Below are 13,748 nucleotides of genomic sequence, written 5' to 3'. Positions count from 1 at the left end.
AATGAGTTTCTTTTTCTAAAAACGAAATAGGACTGGATAGGTAACATTTTATTTCGCATTATAATACAACACGGACATGTTTTTTGCAACGAGTGGTTGAGTATCAGTAACAGAATTTAACTGAGTGCCTTCGTCATCGGGCAAGTGCTTGACTTTCCCGGTGGGGTCTCTAAACATGTCCTACATTTACTACAATTTCTCGATTATTAAGGACCTGTTGGATATAATATTGGCGCATAAGAGATTCGCAAGCAGTAATCTATCACTTTAGTTAGACTTAATGATTGCCTTTATTGTCCCTCTAAAAGAACACCGCGTTTGCTTTTGGAGGTGTTTCTTACCAGTAGGAAAAAGAACCAGCGCGTCATGCTGTATCTAGAATGCATGGCGATAGCGCATATGTCACCATGGTACCAATATGGCGAATAAATAGTTGGCAGAGAGTACTTGTGGGAAAAGAAGAGTCATTTCTTGCGTGTGTGTGAGGGTGTTCGTGTGCCTGGGTGTGTTTACTTGCCGCTTGAAGCTTTTTTTTTTATTCACAAGTTTTCCAGTTTGCTTACAGAAAACCAGAAGGTTCAGGACTAAAGGCGCTAGCCTGCGCCTGACTGAGGCCCTGACCCCTGTACAATCTGCGCTCCAGCGAAGCAATCAGGACAGCGTAAGAATGAGGAAAGGAAAATAGAAGAGGGGGGATTTGAACAAGGAATTCACGAGGCAAGATCGATAAAAAGAAAACTTATGCACTACAAGCTAAGAAAAACGAGCACACGATGGGCAACCAAAAAAACAGCATGAACAACGCAGTTTGGGCGAACAATAAGCAACAAGGCGACATAATGCCCAGAAGCGTTAAACCATCCTCTCCGAGTACACAATGGATACCGTCGGGACGCAAATGCTGCCGGGAGCAGGAGTGAGTTCAGATGAACGATGAGGTTACTATAAATACAAATTTTACATTGGTCTGCGGCCCGTTTACCACGCTGTGCATTATGTGAGATTTCAGCTGCATCGAGCGAAGATGCCGGTCCTGCGCGGCGCCAACATCTGCTCTGAATCGCACCAATCGCGGCGCGGCAGTAGGATGTGACGTACGCGCTGACGCTCCAGCGTGAGCGCGCCCTCGCTGCTTGCAGGCCGTGTTGGTGTTAAGGAGCGCGAACAAACGGACACAAAACACCATAGACAGCACAAGAGCGTTCTCATTCCGTTTCTTAGCAGTCCTTAACAATGAATCTGTGCAGACTAACCTCTACTCTATTGTGATTCGACTACAGTATGCTGTATCTACGGCATCTGGGCATATACGGTATCTAGGCATATACGGCATCTAGGCATATACGGCTTCTGAGCATATACGGCATCTTGGCATATACGGAATCTAGGCATATACGGCATCTGGGCATATACGGCATCTGGGCATATACGGCATCTAGGCATATACGGCATCTGTGTATATACGGCGTCTAGGCCTGCTTTCGGCTCCAAAGATGCGTCAGCGGACGCTCTAGCACTGCCACTGAGAACTGCTGCAGCTCCCGAGCTCAGAGGTTCATCTGGAAGTCCCAGTATATGAAACAAACATTTCGCGACAGTGGCGGGAGCCTAGACGGAGCTTTCCGTATCACAGAAACGCGGCTCGTGAAATAGGTTTAGGAGAGGACTGACACGCATTTTCCGAGTTGTGCAATTTCCAAATCTACCGCACGCTTCTCGCACTTAGAATAGATGCCGCTTAGCAATTACGAATGTTGAGAAACAAAAATAATGTCGCAGTTTCGCCCGAAAGCCGAAGCTTCGATTGCGATAGCAAATTATTCGACACCGTAATGTCCGCGCCACCGCTAGATGGCGCAGCGTGTGCCGTAAGACGCGCTATAGAGCAGGCCGGCAGCGTACACGTTTCGACGCTGGCAATATGGTGTGTAACTACATTCCTTCAGTACCAATCGTATTAACGTGACGTCTATAGTGAGATAGCCCCTGCTGGATTTAAAATACTAAAAATGTAAATTTTATTATTAATATAATCACTATATACGACGAAAAGTGCAAACTACACACCCATTCCAATTATAAGCGTAAAACATGATTTCTACATGCCGAGTGGCCTTTAGCGGCCTAACCGCACATTTATTTATTCATTTATTCAAGTACCTACATATCGCCCTGGTGGGTATTACAGTAGAGGGGACGAGGCAAAATAAAGGAACACTTGACAGCACCAAAGTTGTAAATTGAATGTATACAGGCATAATATACAGTGTCCTGATGGGCATTACAGTGAAGGGTGTGGCAACATAGACAAACACTTCATTGCACCAAAATAATAAACGCAAGCAACAAACACACGCAATCAATCACTGGACAAAACAAATGAACAATCTACACATACTGACTAAGCATATCGAAAAACCTTGCACGATCAGCAACAGTTGCAACAATGTCAGGACGCAGCCGGTTCCACTCACTGATAGTGTACGGAAAAAAACATCTTTTAAACAACCGTGCGGGCAAAAATTTCTATAATCTTTAAGCTGTGATCTCATCGCTCAGACACGTAACTCGGTGCCTGTATATATCTACTTTTAACTAACGGTGTTTCATTGTACAGTACGTCCCGCAAAAATACGAGGCCAAATCGTTCACGGTGCAAGGAAAGGTCCACCCAGTTAGTTCGACGTTTAATATCACAATGCTGCTGGGAAATTGGTAACTAGTTACAAAGCGAGTGGCGCGGTTCTGGATAGCTTCTAAGCTAATAATGAGAAGCTGTGTGTGGAACGCAGGCATGCTCAAAAGATAGGCCAGACACTGTTTACGTATAGTGTTTTCCTAACGTTTTGTGGGGCATGCTTGAAATTTCTTTTAATAAAGTTAAGAACGCGACCCGCCTTCTGAGTTATACATTCAACGTGACGATTCCGTGACAAATCTGAAGAAAAGGTAACTCCAAGGTTTTTATATTGGTTGACTGTGGCAAGGGGGCTGACCATTAATATGATAATTTGGTTGCATGGGTTTACGCTTTCTAGTGAAACGGATATAGCAGCATTTGGAAACATTTAGAGACATAAGCCAGTTTTGACACCAACGGGATATACTATGGAGATCTGACTGTAAAGCTAATCGGTCTGAATCTTTTTTTAATTTCTCTTTATAAAATACAGTCATCAGCGTACAGCCTTATTTTTGATGTTACTCTACAACCAATGTCCTTAATATAAATTAGAAAAGAAGAGGCCCTAAAACAGAGCCCTGTGGCACCCCGGATGACACAGGAGCGGTAGTAAATTCAGCTCCATTTATGATTACTTTAGGTGGACGGTCAGTGAGATAATTTTGCAGCCATAGAAGGATATTTCGAGGGAAACCGAGAGCGGACAGCTTATGGAAGAGAAGCGCGTGACAAACCTTCTCAAATGCCTTATGAAAATCAAGAAGAATGCAGTCAGTTTGAAAACCATCATCGAATGAGCTAAATATGTCTTCGGAAAACTCAATTAGCTGTGTAACGCAAGACCTTCCTCATCTAAACCCATGCTGATAATCGACAAAGAATTTATTATTATCAAGAGGGGAACAAATGTTAGTGTAAATTACGTGTTCAAGTATCTTACAAGGAACGCTAGTTAAAGAAATCGGTCTGTAGTTCGAGACGTTGTGCCTCAATCCTTTCTTGTATATAAGCACTACATTTCTTATTTTCCGTTCTTGGGGAGTGCAGAAGTGCCCAAATAATTTGCGAGCAGTACGGATAAATAATCACATATGATGTCTGCACAACATTTAAGGACAAAGTTCGGTATTCCGTCAAGGCCAGGAGCCGAGTTATATTTTAGCTTCCGAAGAAAATTAAGAATACCAGACCTATTGATTGTACTGTCAGGAATGACCTCAGGAATGACACCCAAGGTAACTGGGGTAAGCCTTTGTGCCGAGTCCCAAAAAACAGAGACAATATATTGGTTATAGCAGGCTGCCTTGTCTTCATCACTGATAAGAATGCTACCTTCATTTGTTGTTGGTGGGATCCCGACGTCATCTTTATTATTTTCCTTAACTAAGTTCCACAAATTTTTTGTATTACTTGCGATTCGTGGACCAAGTGAAAGAGAAAGTTATTTTCTGCTAATTTGATTTTATAGTATATTTCCGCACTCAACTGCTCAAGTCTCAAAAATGCAGGTAAGTGAGTCTGGTTCAGGACAACATTCATTTGGGCTAGATGGTGCATACTTGAATAAGGAAGGAACAGCGCCAACTAAGACGGTCACAAGAGGGGAGAACGACACAGGACAATTGGCGCTTGTCCTGTGTCGTTCTACCCTTGTGTGACCGTCTTAGTTGGCGCTGTTCCTTCCTTATTTAAGTGAGCCTGGTCTCTATCGATTGTGAATATACGATTTCTTTTGTTAATAAGCTTCTTTATTTCTTTCTTCAACCATGGCTTGGACCTTCTGCGTTTTATTGAAAGTATTCGGCAAGGTATGTAAGTGTCAGTTACGTCTAGAACCTTATGTTGCAAGTGAGACCAGAATTGATCAACATTTCGGGTAGCGCTATATTGAACAAAGCTCTCAAGTTCCCATTGAAGGGCAAGGATAATATTATCATAGTCTCCTCTTTTAAGGTTATAAACATTGCGAGGCCGCAGCACAGGGATGATTGGTTTTGGACTCACAATAGGGCTACCACAGCGTCACGATCGCTTATTCCAGGCACAACCGAGAGAGACTAGAGCAACAAAGGATCGTTTGAGAACGAAAGGTCAAGAGTTGAGGTTGCCCCATTCTGTCACCTGGTCGGATTTGCCACAAATTGAAGAATGCCATGTGTCTAGATAAATTCATTGAAGGTGTTAGACGAGGACGAGTGGGAGGAGAGCACTGGCAATTTGTTATGACACTAACCACTAGGCATGTTAATGTCTCCTCCGATCCGGAAACAATCAGTTGAAACTTTCAGCAGAGCATTAAGAGAACGGAAGTCGTCATTAGGCGGGCGATAAAATGCACTGATCATGAGGTCTTCATGATTCTCAAGTACCAGTTTACATCACATTGATTCACATTTGACATCACCGATAGTGACCGCAAAGCTTGCTATATTTTGCCTCACGAGCAAAAACGCGCCTCCTCCACGTGTGTTTCTGTCCTTTCGGTACGATACATATTCGGAAGCAAACACTTCAGCGCTGGAAGTAGATTCATCTAACCAAGATTCGCAGCCAATAACTACATCTGTATTCGGAGAGGATGGTAAGGCAGCTAGTTCGTCACTTTGATTCTTTACAATTCGACAATTGATAAGCATGATACTGATGCCCGCATGGCGCGAGAAAAAACGGGAAATAGAATTAATACGAGCATGACGTTCAGGTTGACAGGCTCGAGATCGGTTCTGTCTACACATGTCTACATCGCATTCAATTAAACGTCGGCAATACGAATTACCTTTTGACGCAAACTGCGGTTGATGCGATCGCCACTGCTAACGTGTGCAATGTGCGCGAAGAAACGTTTTGTTCATGTGCACGCCCCTTGTGGGTACCAACGCGTTCATATTCATCTACTTTACGTGACAGCTCTTTGGAGCTGCATTATAGCATTATTGCACCTTGGAACAGCGTTGTTGCTGCTTCCCACGCAACGAAGGTGCTTCTAACGTCCCTCCGGGACTCTGACCAGGCGCCGTGGATATTCGTTACTGCGTGTGCCTGTGTATGTTACTTATGCACGTTGTGCGCGAGTGTGTAGTATGTGTATGAGTGAGTCATCAATAATCTCATCTGCAGTATGGCATGCCAGGCGTATGGCGAAGCATACCATATTGGCTGTATCTCCCTCTCTCCTTCAGGTTGACTCATGATGATGCCACCCCTGGATTGATGCGTGCAGGTCGTTTCACGCGTCCTTTTAGATAACCATTGTGCACACAGCCGTAGAGGTGTTCCAAGAATGTTGCGACAAACGCCGTATTAGTAGTTTGCGATGAATATTGCAAGCAAGTTTATGCTTTATTGCAGCAGCCACACACATTGCTCGCATCTGCGATGTCGAGAAGAACTCGCCAGCCGCTGGTCACTTAGAGTGCTTTCATTGGGCCTGTGCCAAGCTCACGTGGACAGGTCGAGTCGTACACTGTGTATTTCGGAAATGAGCCGCAGAATAAGTCGAAGATAAAGTCACAGTGGTCGGGGCCTTTTACCACGCCATTTTGCGCACGGCGCCACAACGCACAGCCGTGTCCTGCCGAGAAAATGAACATTGATGTTGTTAGTTTACGCACGCATTCTTCGGAGACTCAAAAGCTAAATATTGTACTCTAAGTCGTTTCCAGTGGAAAGATAACGAAGATGGTATTAGCTATGGTGTTGGGCTGCTAAGCACGAGGTTGCGGGATCGAATCCCGGCCATGGAGGCCGCGCATTTCGATGGGGGCGATATGCAAAAAGTCTCCTGTACATAGATTTAGGTGCACGCTAAAGAACCTCAGGTCGTCCAAATTTCTGGAGTTTCCCACTACGGCGTGCCTCATAATCAGATCGTGGTTCTGGCACGTAAAACCCCATAATTTAGTTTTTGGTATTGGCTAGAGAAGGATGCAGCCATGCAAAAGCGAGCGGGCAATTTCTCTACTAGTTTGCGTAATTTTAATGGGAGTACAGGTAACATTCTCTACAAAATAAATATACTGTAGAAGTACCGACTTACTATGAACGTCTCCAAGAGATATAAACGAGTGGTGACCTTCGTACTACTTGTTAATTGTCACAAATCACTTAAATGTAGCATCACTAGACTTATCGGCGTGTAGGCTGGATATGGTGTAGTGAGAACATCCTATATTTCCTTGCTAATTACAGCTACTTCGTCAGTAAACATGGCAGTCATAATTGCAAGGCCATAGACAATAGGAAGTTGTCGAGCACTGTTGCAAGCTTACAGCCATAAGGTATAAATTGCACGGCCATTCAGGAAAAGAAGAGAAGCGGCCTATAATCCCGGCTATAGAGTTCCACATTTTGTTGAGGAAACAAAAGCTGTTCAGCAAAGCAAGGCACCCGCATATTGAGAGAGTGGTCTTTTACACGGCAGCCAAAATAGAGCAAGCGTGTGTGAATCAACCCCAGATTTTATCTCATGCGTGTGAGATTCCACATTCGACACTTGTATCTACATGGATGTGTTGTCCATAGGAGTCGTTTTCATGTGCCCACATCATTGATGACGTAGTCCTCTTTCGCCATTCGTTTCTATGTGCTCTTAATATTTCTTCTCTGTATTTCCCTCATTTGTGGCTCTATTTATCCAATCCCGCATCCCGGCATTGTGTCCCTGTTCAATTTTTTTGTACTCGGTATAATATCCTGCGGAAACATGTCCTGGTCTTTCGTGTCTTCATGCGCAAGTTTGTCTCAGACTATATAGAAACCTCGTTTACTTTCTCAATCTCGATTCGCTCTTGAGTTTCTTTAATTTCTGCTGTTTCTTTTTGATGTCACCTCATTTAGTTATTAATATCATGTGAAGAGAAGTAGCCGCCATCATTATAGGGTCACCAGCATACTTCATTTATTGTTATTTAATAAAGAAAGCCTGCTTTACCCTTTCCTAGGCGCGGACAAACCTAGCAACAAATTATTTAAGATTATTAGGTATCTCTGAACGGGTAATGGAGCTTATGTGCGGTACTCTATATTTCACTGGAGCCAATTCTTGACATGTGAGCTGTCGCCTGGCGTTATTCGAAGAATATTGCATGTACTTAACAACATCAGTTCCTGCGGTTCTATCGAAGAACCATTCCTGAACTTACCGTTACCAGCGTAATAATGACGGCCAATGTAGCAGTTGTCACAGTCAAAATACACCGTATGCTTCTGCCAAGCATATAGAGCTGAAAGAAAAGATGCAAAAGAAATGACCAAGTGCTATCAATATCTTATAAAAAAAACTTGAAGCACTTGGCTGGCTTCCTTAAATCATTTGTCAAATGCAATTTTGATGCACTCACGCCGTGCTAGCAGTGGCAAGAAGCTTATACGTGAGAAAAGGCGGTAACGTAAGAGGCGACTGGTTTCCATTTGATTGCAAAGAGCGGGCATTAGGGTCAATATTCCTTACCGGCATTAATTAAATGAAGCAATTTTATGGAATTGACATGAACTGTTGTAGGCCCTTTACGGCCACGTCACATTAAGGTCACAGAACCTATCAGTCCACTGCGAACTCATTAACACTAGCATTGCGCTCTTTGGCCACACCTGGCCCTTGCGCCATTAAACATCAAATATTCATTCAATAAGTGAAACAGTGTTTTCATATCTGATCTGATGGACCCAACCTTTATCGTGAGTCATGTAGAGAAAAACTTCCATTTGCCTGTTTGGTTTGCCACAATTCGCAAATGGCTAACACATGTAATTGCGCTCATTTGTGGGACATTACGACTTCGAACAGCAGTAGCAGATGATTTTGGCGACGTCGCCACAGATTACCAAATATTTCAAAGAAAAATATTGTGCAGAAACCTATGATGATGATAGTCTATTCAAATGAATCGCCGAACGGTTCTGGAAAGCAATTCGTTTTATTTAATGAATGATGCCCTTGAACATGCTCTCAGGAACGGAGGAAGCCTAAAAGCAGTGAATAAGAAACTAGGAATAGGCAAGAATCAGACGTATGCCTTAAAAGACAAAGTCGGCAATATCATTACTAATATGGATGAGATAGTTCAAGTGGCTGAGGAGTTCTGTAGAGATTTATACAGTACCAGTGGCACCCGCGACGATAAGGTGAGAGAGAATTTTCTAGAGGAATTTGAAATCCCACAAGTAACGCCCGGAGACGTAAAGACAGCCTTGGGAGCTATGCAAAGGGGGAAGGCAGCGGGGGAGGATCAGGTAACAGCAGATTTGTTGCAGGATGGGAGGCAGATTGTTCTAGAAAAATTGGCCACCCTGTATACGCAATGCCTCAGGACTTCGAGCGTACCGGAATCTTCGAAGAACGCTAACATAATCCTAATCCATAAGAAAGGGGACGCCAAAGACTTGAAAAATTATAGACCGATTAGCGTAGTGCACGTTGCATACAAATTATTTAATAAGGTTATCGCGAATAGGATCAGGAACACTTTAGACTTCTGTCAACCAACGACCAGGCAGGATTCCGTAAAGGCTACTCAACATTAGACCATATTCAATCTATCAATCAGGTGATAGAGAAATGTGCGGAATATAACCAACCCTTATGTATAGCTTTCATTGATTACGAGAAAGCGTTTGATTCAGTCGAAACCTGAGCAGTCATGGAGGCATTACGGAATCAGGGTGTAAACTAGCCGTATGTAAAAATACTCAAAGATATCTATAGCGGCTCTACAGCCACCGTAGTCCTCCATAAAGAAAGCAACAAAATTCCAATAAAGAAATGCGTCATGCAGGGCGATACAATCTCTCCAATGCTATTCACAGCGTGTTTACAGGAGGTATCCAGAGACCTGGGTGGCGAAGGATTGGGGATAAGAGTTAATGGAGAATACCTTAGTAACTTGCGATTCGCTGATGATATTGCCTTGCTTAGTAACTCAGGGTACTAATTGCAATGCATACTGACTGACCTGGATAGGCAAAGTAGAAGGGTGGGTCTAAAAATTGATCTGCAGAAAACTAAAGTAATGTTTAACAGTCTCGGAAGAGAACAGCAGTTTACGAAAGGTAGTGAGGCACTGTAAGTGGTAAGGGAATACTTCTACTTATTTCCCACTTCCCCTTTCCCCAGTGAGGAGTAGCAGGCTAGAGACACGCTCTCCAGGCCAATCTCTCGTCCTTTCTCTTCATTCAAATCTACTCCTCCTCCTAGGACAGGTAGCGACCGCAGATCCGGACCATGAGACTGAAATAATCAGAAGAATAAGAATGGACTGGGGTGCGTTTGGCAGGCATTCTCAGATCAGGAACGGCATGTTGCAATTATCCCTCAAGAGAAAAGTGTATAGCAGCTGTGTCTTACGAGTGCTTACGTACGGGAGAGAAACCTGGAGGCTTACGAAAAGGGTTCTACTTAAATTGAGGACGACGCAACGAGCTATGGAAAGAAGATTGATGGGTTTAACGTTATGGGATAAGAAAAGAGCAGATTGGGTGAGGGAACAAACGCGAGTTAATGACACCTTAGTCAAAATCAAGAAAACTAAATGGGCATGGGCAGGACATGTAATGAGGAGGGAAGATAACCGATGGTAATGAAGGGTTATGGACTGGATTCCAAGGGAAGGGAAGAGTAGGGGGTGGCAGAAAGTTAGGTGGGCGGATGAGATTAAGAAGTGTGCAGGGAAAACATGGCCACAATTAGTACATGACCGGGGTAGTTTGAGAAGTATGGAAGAGGCCTTTGACCTACAGTGGGCGTAACCAGGATGATGATGATGATGATGATGATGCCCTTGACGGCATACAGTGTACAGCGGATGAGACGGTTCGGAACTCAACACTGATAACATGCGCAAAATGTGCTAGGAAGCTTAGACGCCCGGGTGTTTTTTTTTATTTCACGCAGCCAGTTTGTGTGGTCATATTGCACGTTCTAGTATTTCATCTTTGGCAATAATCGCTTACGCCTGGTAATCTTCTCAAGCGGCCTGGGTGTTTCCCAATTACACCACATGTGAGTTGGTCGACTGTGCTTCCATAGTGCAAGTCTTTCTGATAGTCAGGGGTGTCGAGTCTGTAGACGCCGAGGCATCAAGCACCCTCCAGAATTCACATTATTGATTGCTTGTGTCATGTTCCTATAGACGTTCCGCAGATGCAAACAGCGTGCTAAAACTAAAATTTCCAACACCCAGAAATAGCTAGCAGCCGAAAATGAATATGTGCAAGTAGGCCGCATTCAAGTACAGTTGGTTGTGTTAACTTACCATTCTTAGGAAAGAAGGTGTGCAAATTTCTTACTTTGTACCCAGGCGTCGAAGTGGAAACATAAGTGCCGACTCTGAAAAAAATATGGTTGATTCCCAAATATTTTACATATCTTGCTTAATCGCAGAGTTTATTTAGCCTTCACAACTTCACGCACATGCACCAACGTAAATACTGTTGGAGACAGGAGGCTATGTCTGCGCGATTAATAGAGAGCTTTAACGTATAGCGAAAAGTGACCTTTAAACACAAGCAGCTTACAGGACAATAAGTACGCGTCACTTGAAGTCATAGTTCAAAGTACGGGAGCTTTAACGCAAAAGAAGCTTAGGCTGACAGAGCACATTCCATTGCAAATCTATCCAATCCAATAGAATGCGTCAGGATCCTCTCTGCCTTTTCTAAGCCAGCATGTCTCGTCAGTTCTAGGGTATTCAGAATCACCAAACTGTCTCGGAAACTTGGCGCGCTGGCTGTTCATGTTCATGTGAATCAGATAAGTTCAGTGGAAGCAAATCCTAACGAATTCACCATTTATTGGCGATCAAAATTATCGAGAGCGCACTGAAGAAAGAGCTGCTGGTGCCGCCACGTTGGACGACACTGCTTCTTAGATTAGGTAAATAGTACGTTTTATATGATCGACAAATAACGCACAGACGTCGAAGTTACTATAATCTCTGAAGAACGCGGATCGAATTGATGATCAATGCCAGGTCACAAATCACACCTGAGAAAATGTGTAGAGTAGAAGTTATAAAAAGGGATAAGGTGCCTTATCTAGACAGAACGTTATCCAGACAGAAAGGCTGTATAACGTTTCGATAGGACGACCTTTTGTACGCACAGCACTTACAATACGCCATTGCAAGCGTTTGCTGAATTCATAAGCAGTGGGTCGGGCTGAATGAAATAGGGTACCGCACGATTATTCTTACGGCGAGCGAGTAACAGAAGAGAAAACACACGAGAGAACGAAGACAAGTGCTGCGGCTTCTCGTCGTCTTCCGTGTTTTGTGTCTCGGTAATAGCAGATGATGGGCAAAATAAAGGCTCCACTCACACGCTCCTCTCTTTGCCCCTTCAGGTACCCCGTACCGTGGGGAATCAACCTATTATACTCGAAAGATTTTGCAGGCAGCTTGCTATCCAGTGTCATTCGGGGTTCCAAAAAATGTCACAAGAGGGGGGCCAAGTCTGTTTAAGGAACGCAATAGTGTTCGTGACGCGAGTGTTTGTGTAGCATTGCACTCCGGAGAAGGAACATCACGACCGCTTCCGTTCCTGCCTGGTCCCTTCACGAAGGTAGACTGGATCAATCCCAAAGGCCATGCAGTGCTACATAGCGTTTCGGAGAGCTATGGAAGAACTTGTTGTCTGTACAGGCAAGTTCTTGCTATGCGACGTGACGCACATGTCAACCGTCTCAAAGCGCTTGTTTGCGCGAGGGAAGGAAGGTGGTGAGGTTGTTATTACGTCGTGTCATGCGTGTGTGTGTGTGTGTGGCCTAAATGGGTTTAGAGCATCGGGCTGTGGCACTGGGCGGCCCTGGTTCAAATATCATCACCGGACATATAATATTCTTCGTTGAAGAAGTGCCAAACGCTTCGGCATAGGCACCTAACTATACTTACTCATAATACCTGGTAAGATACGAATGCTTCGCATTGAAAGAGTTTCGTTCAGAAAATCAGAGAAGACTCTTACATTGACTGAGTTCCAGCTGCGCTAGTGCGCAATGACAACTTAGTCGGAAAGGTGAAATCTTTGACTGGTCCAACTCTCTCCGAAGTGACACATTTCGCCGCTCCGCCGTAGAATGGATCGTAAGGGTAATTCCTGTACACCATGTACCATTGGCTGGGACTTGCTTGGCACTGCGTAGGCAAGAATGAAATGTCAAGAAAATTTACAAAGAGCCGTGCTATGAAATTTACTTTAAATACTCTGAAAGCTCAGACCGTTGTTTGATTGACTTTGCGTATTATTGCCAATATTATTACTTTACGGAACAACTTATAAGCAACAAACACAATGAGAAACACGCTGGTAAATGTCTCTTAAAAGGCACATGATGCCCGCCTGCCTGAATAGGAGGAAAGTTATTAAATATGAAGCTTAACCTCAAGAATGAACTCTCAGACTTTGAGAGAGAGAGAGAGAGATAAGTAATAAGGTAAATGTATGGAGGTTAACCAGGCTGAGCCCGCTAGGCTACCCTGCACTGGGGAAGCGGGAAATGGGATTGAAAAAAGCAAAAACAGGAAGTTCACAGTCTCCACAGTTACGCACACAAGCGTGCACCACTAAGTCAGTCACAGGCTGTCGTACAGGCCGGTGCATCTCAAGAAACACACCAGCGCATTTGCGGCCTTGCACATAGCAGACGCACGAGGCCACGGGCCCAAGATCTTCTCCGCTGAGGAAGGACGGTCGTCTAAGTGCTCCAAAGCTTTACGAAGGGCACTCCTCTCGCCTTTGTATGTAGGGCAGTCACACGGGATATGTTTGGTTGTTCCTTCGACAACACATCTGCTGCAATTGCGACTGTCCGCCATTCCAATTAGGAATGAGCAGGCGTTTGGTGAAAGAAACACCTACTCGCAAGTGGCACAGGAGTGTTTCTTCCCGTCGGTTATAACCAGGTAAACTATGAGAGTCACCGCTGTTTGTATAAGAAACGGAAGGCGTCAGAGTAAATGAGACCTCGTAGAATTATTCACGTGCACTTAAATATAAGTACACGTTCTCATTCCCTATCCACGGATGTTCCGCTTAGCAAGTGAAATAGTTTGGCAAAGATGTTCACACACTT

At 44.1% G+C, this 13,748-nt stretch overlaps 1 long non-coding RNA gene across 1 annotated transcript; it reads right to left on the bottom strand.

Annotated features, from left to right (window-relative positions):
• Positions 1-6,003: 6,003 nt before the first annotated feature.
• LOC140213604 (uncharacterized) lies at positions 6,004-12,811 on the bottom strand. Its single transcript, XR_011890506.1, has 4 exons — positions 12,641-12,811; positions 10,933-11,006; positions 7,825-7,905; positions 6,004-6,254 (listed from the first exon to the last, which is right to left on the bottom strand). It is a non-coding gene; the product is annotated as an uncharacterized lncRNA (long non-coding RNA).
• Between the last annotated feature and the right edge of the window lie 937 nt (positions 12,812-13,748).

The sequence above is a fragment of the Dermacentor andersoni genome, chromosome 10 (assembly GCF_023375885.2).
Source record: "Dermacentor andersoni chromosome 10, qqDerAnde1_hic_scaffold, whole genome shotgun sequence".
Classification (NCBI taxonomy): domain Eukaryota; kingdom Metazoa; phylum Arthropoda; class Arachnida; order Ixodida; family Ixodidae; genus Dermacentor; species Dermacentor andersoni.
The sequence above is the reverse complement of the archived record's forward strand: the minus strand, read 5'-3'. Positions and strand labels throughout refer to the sequence as shown.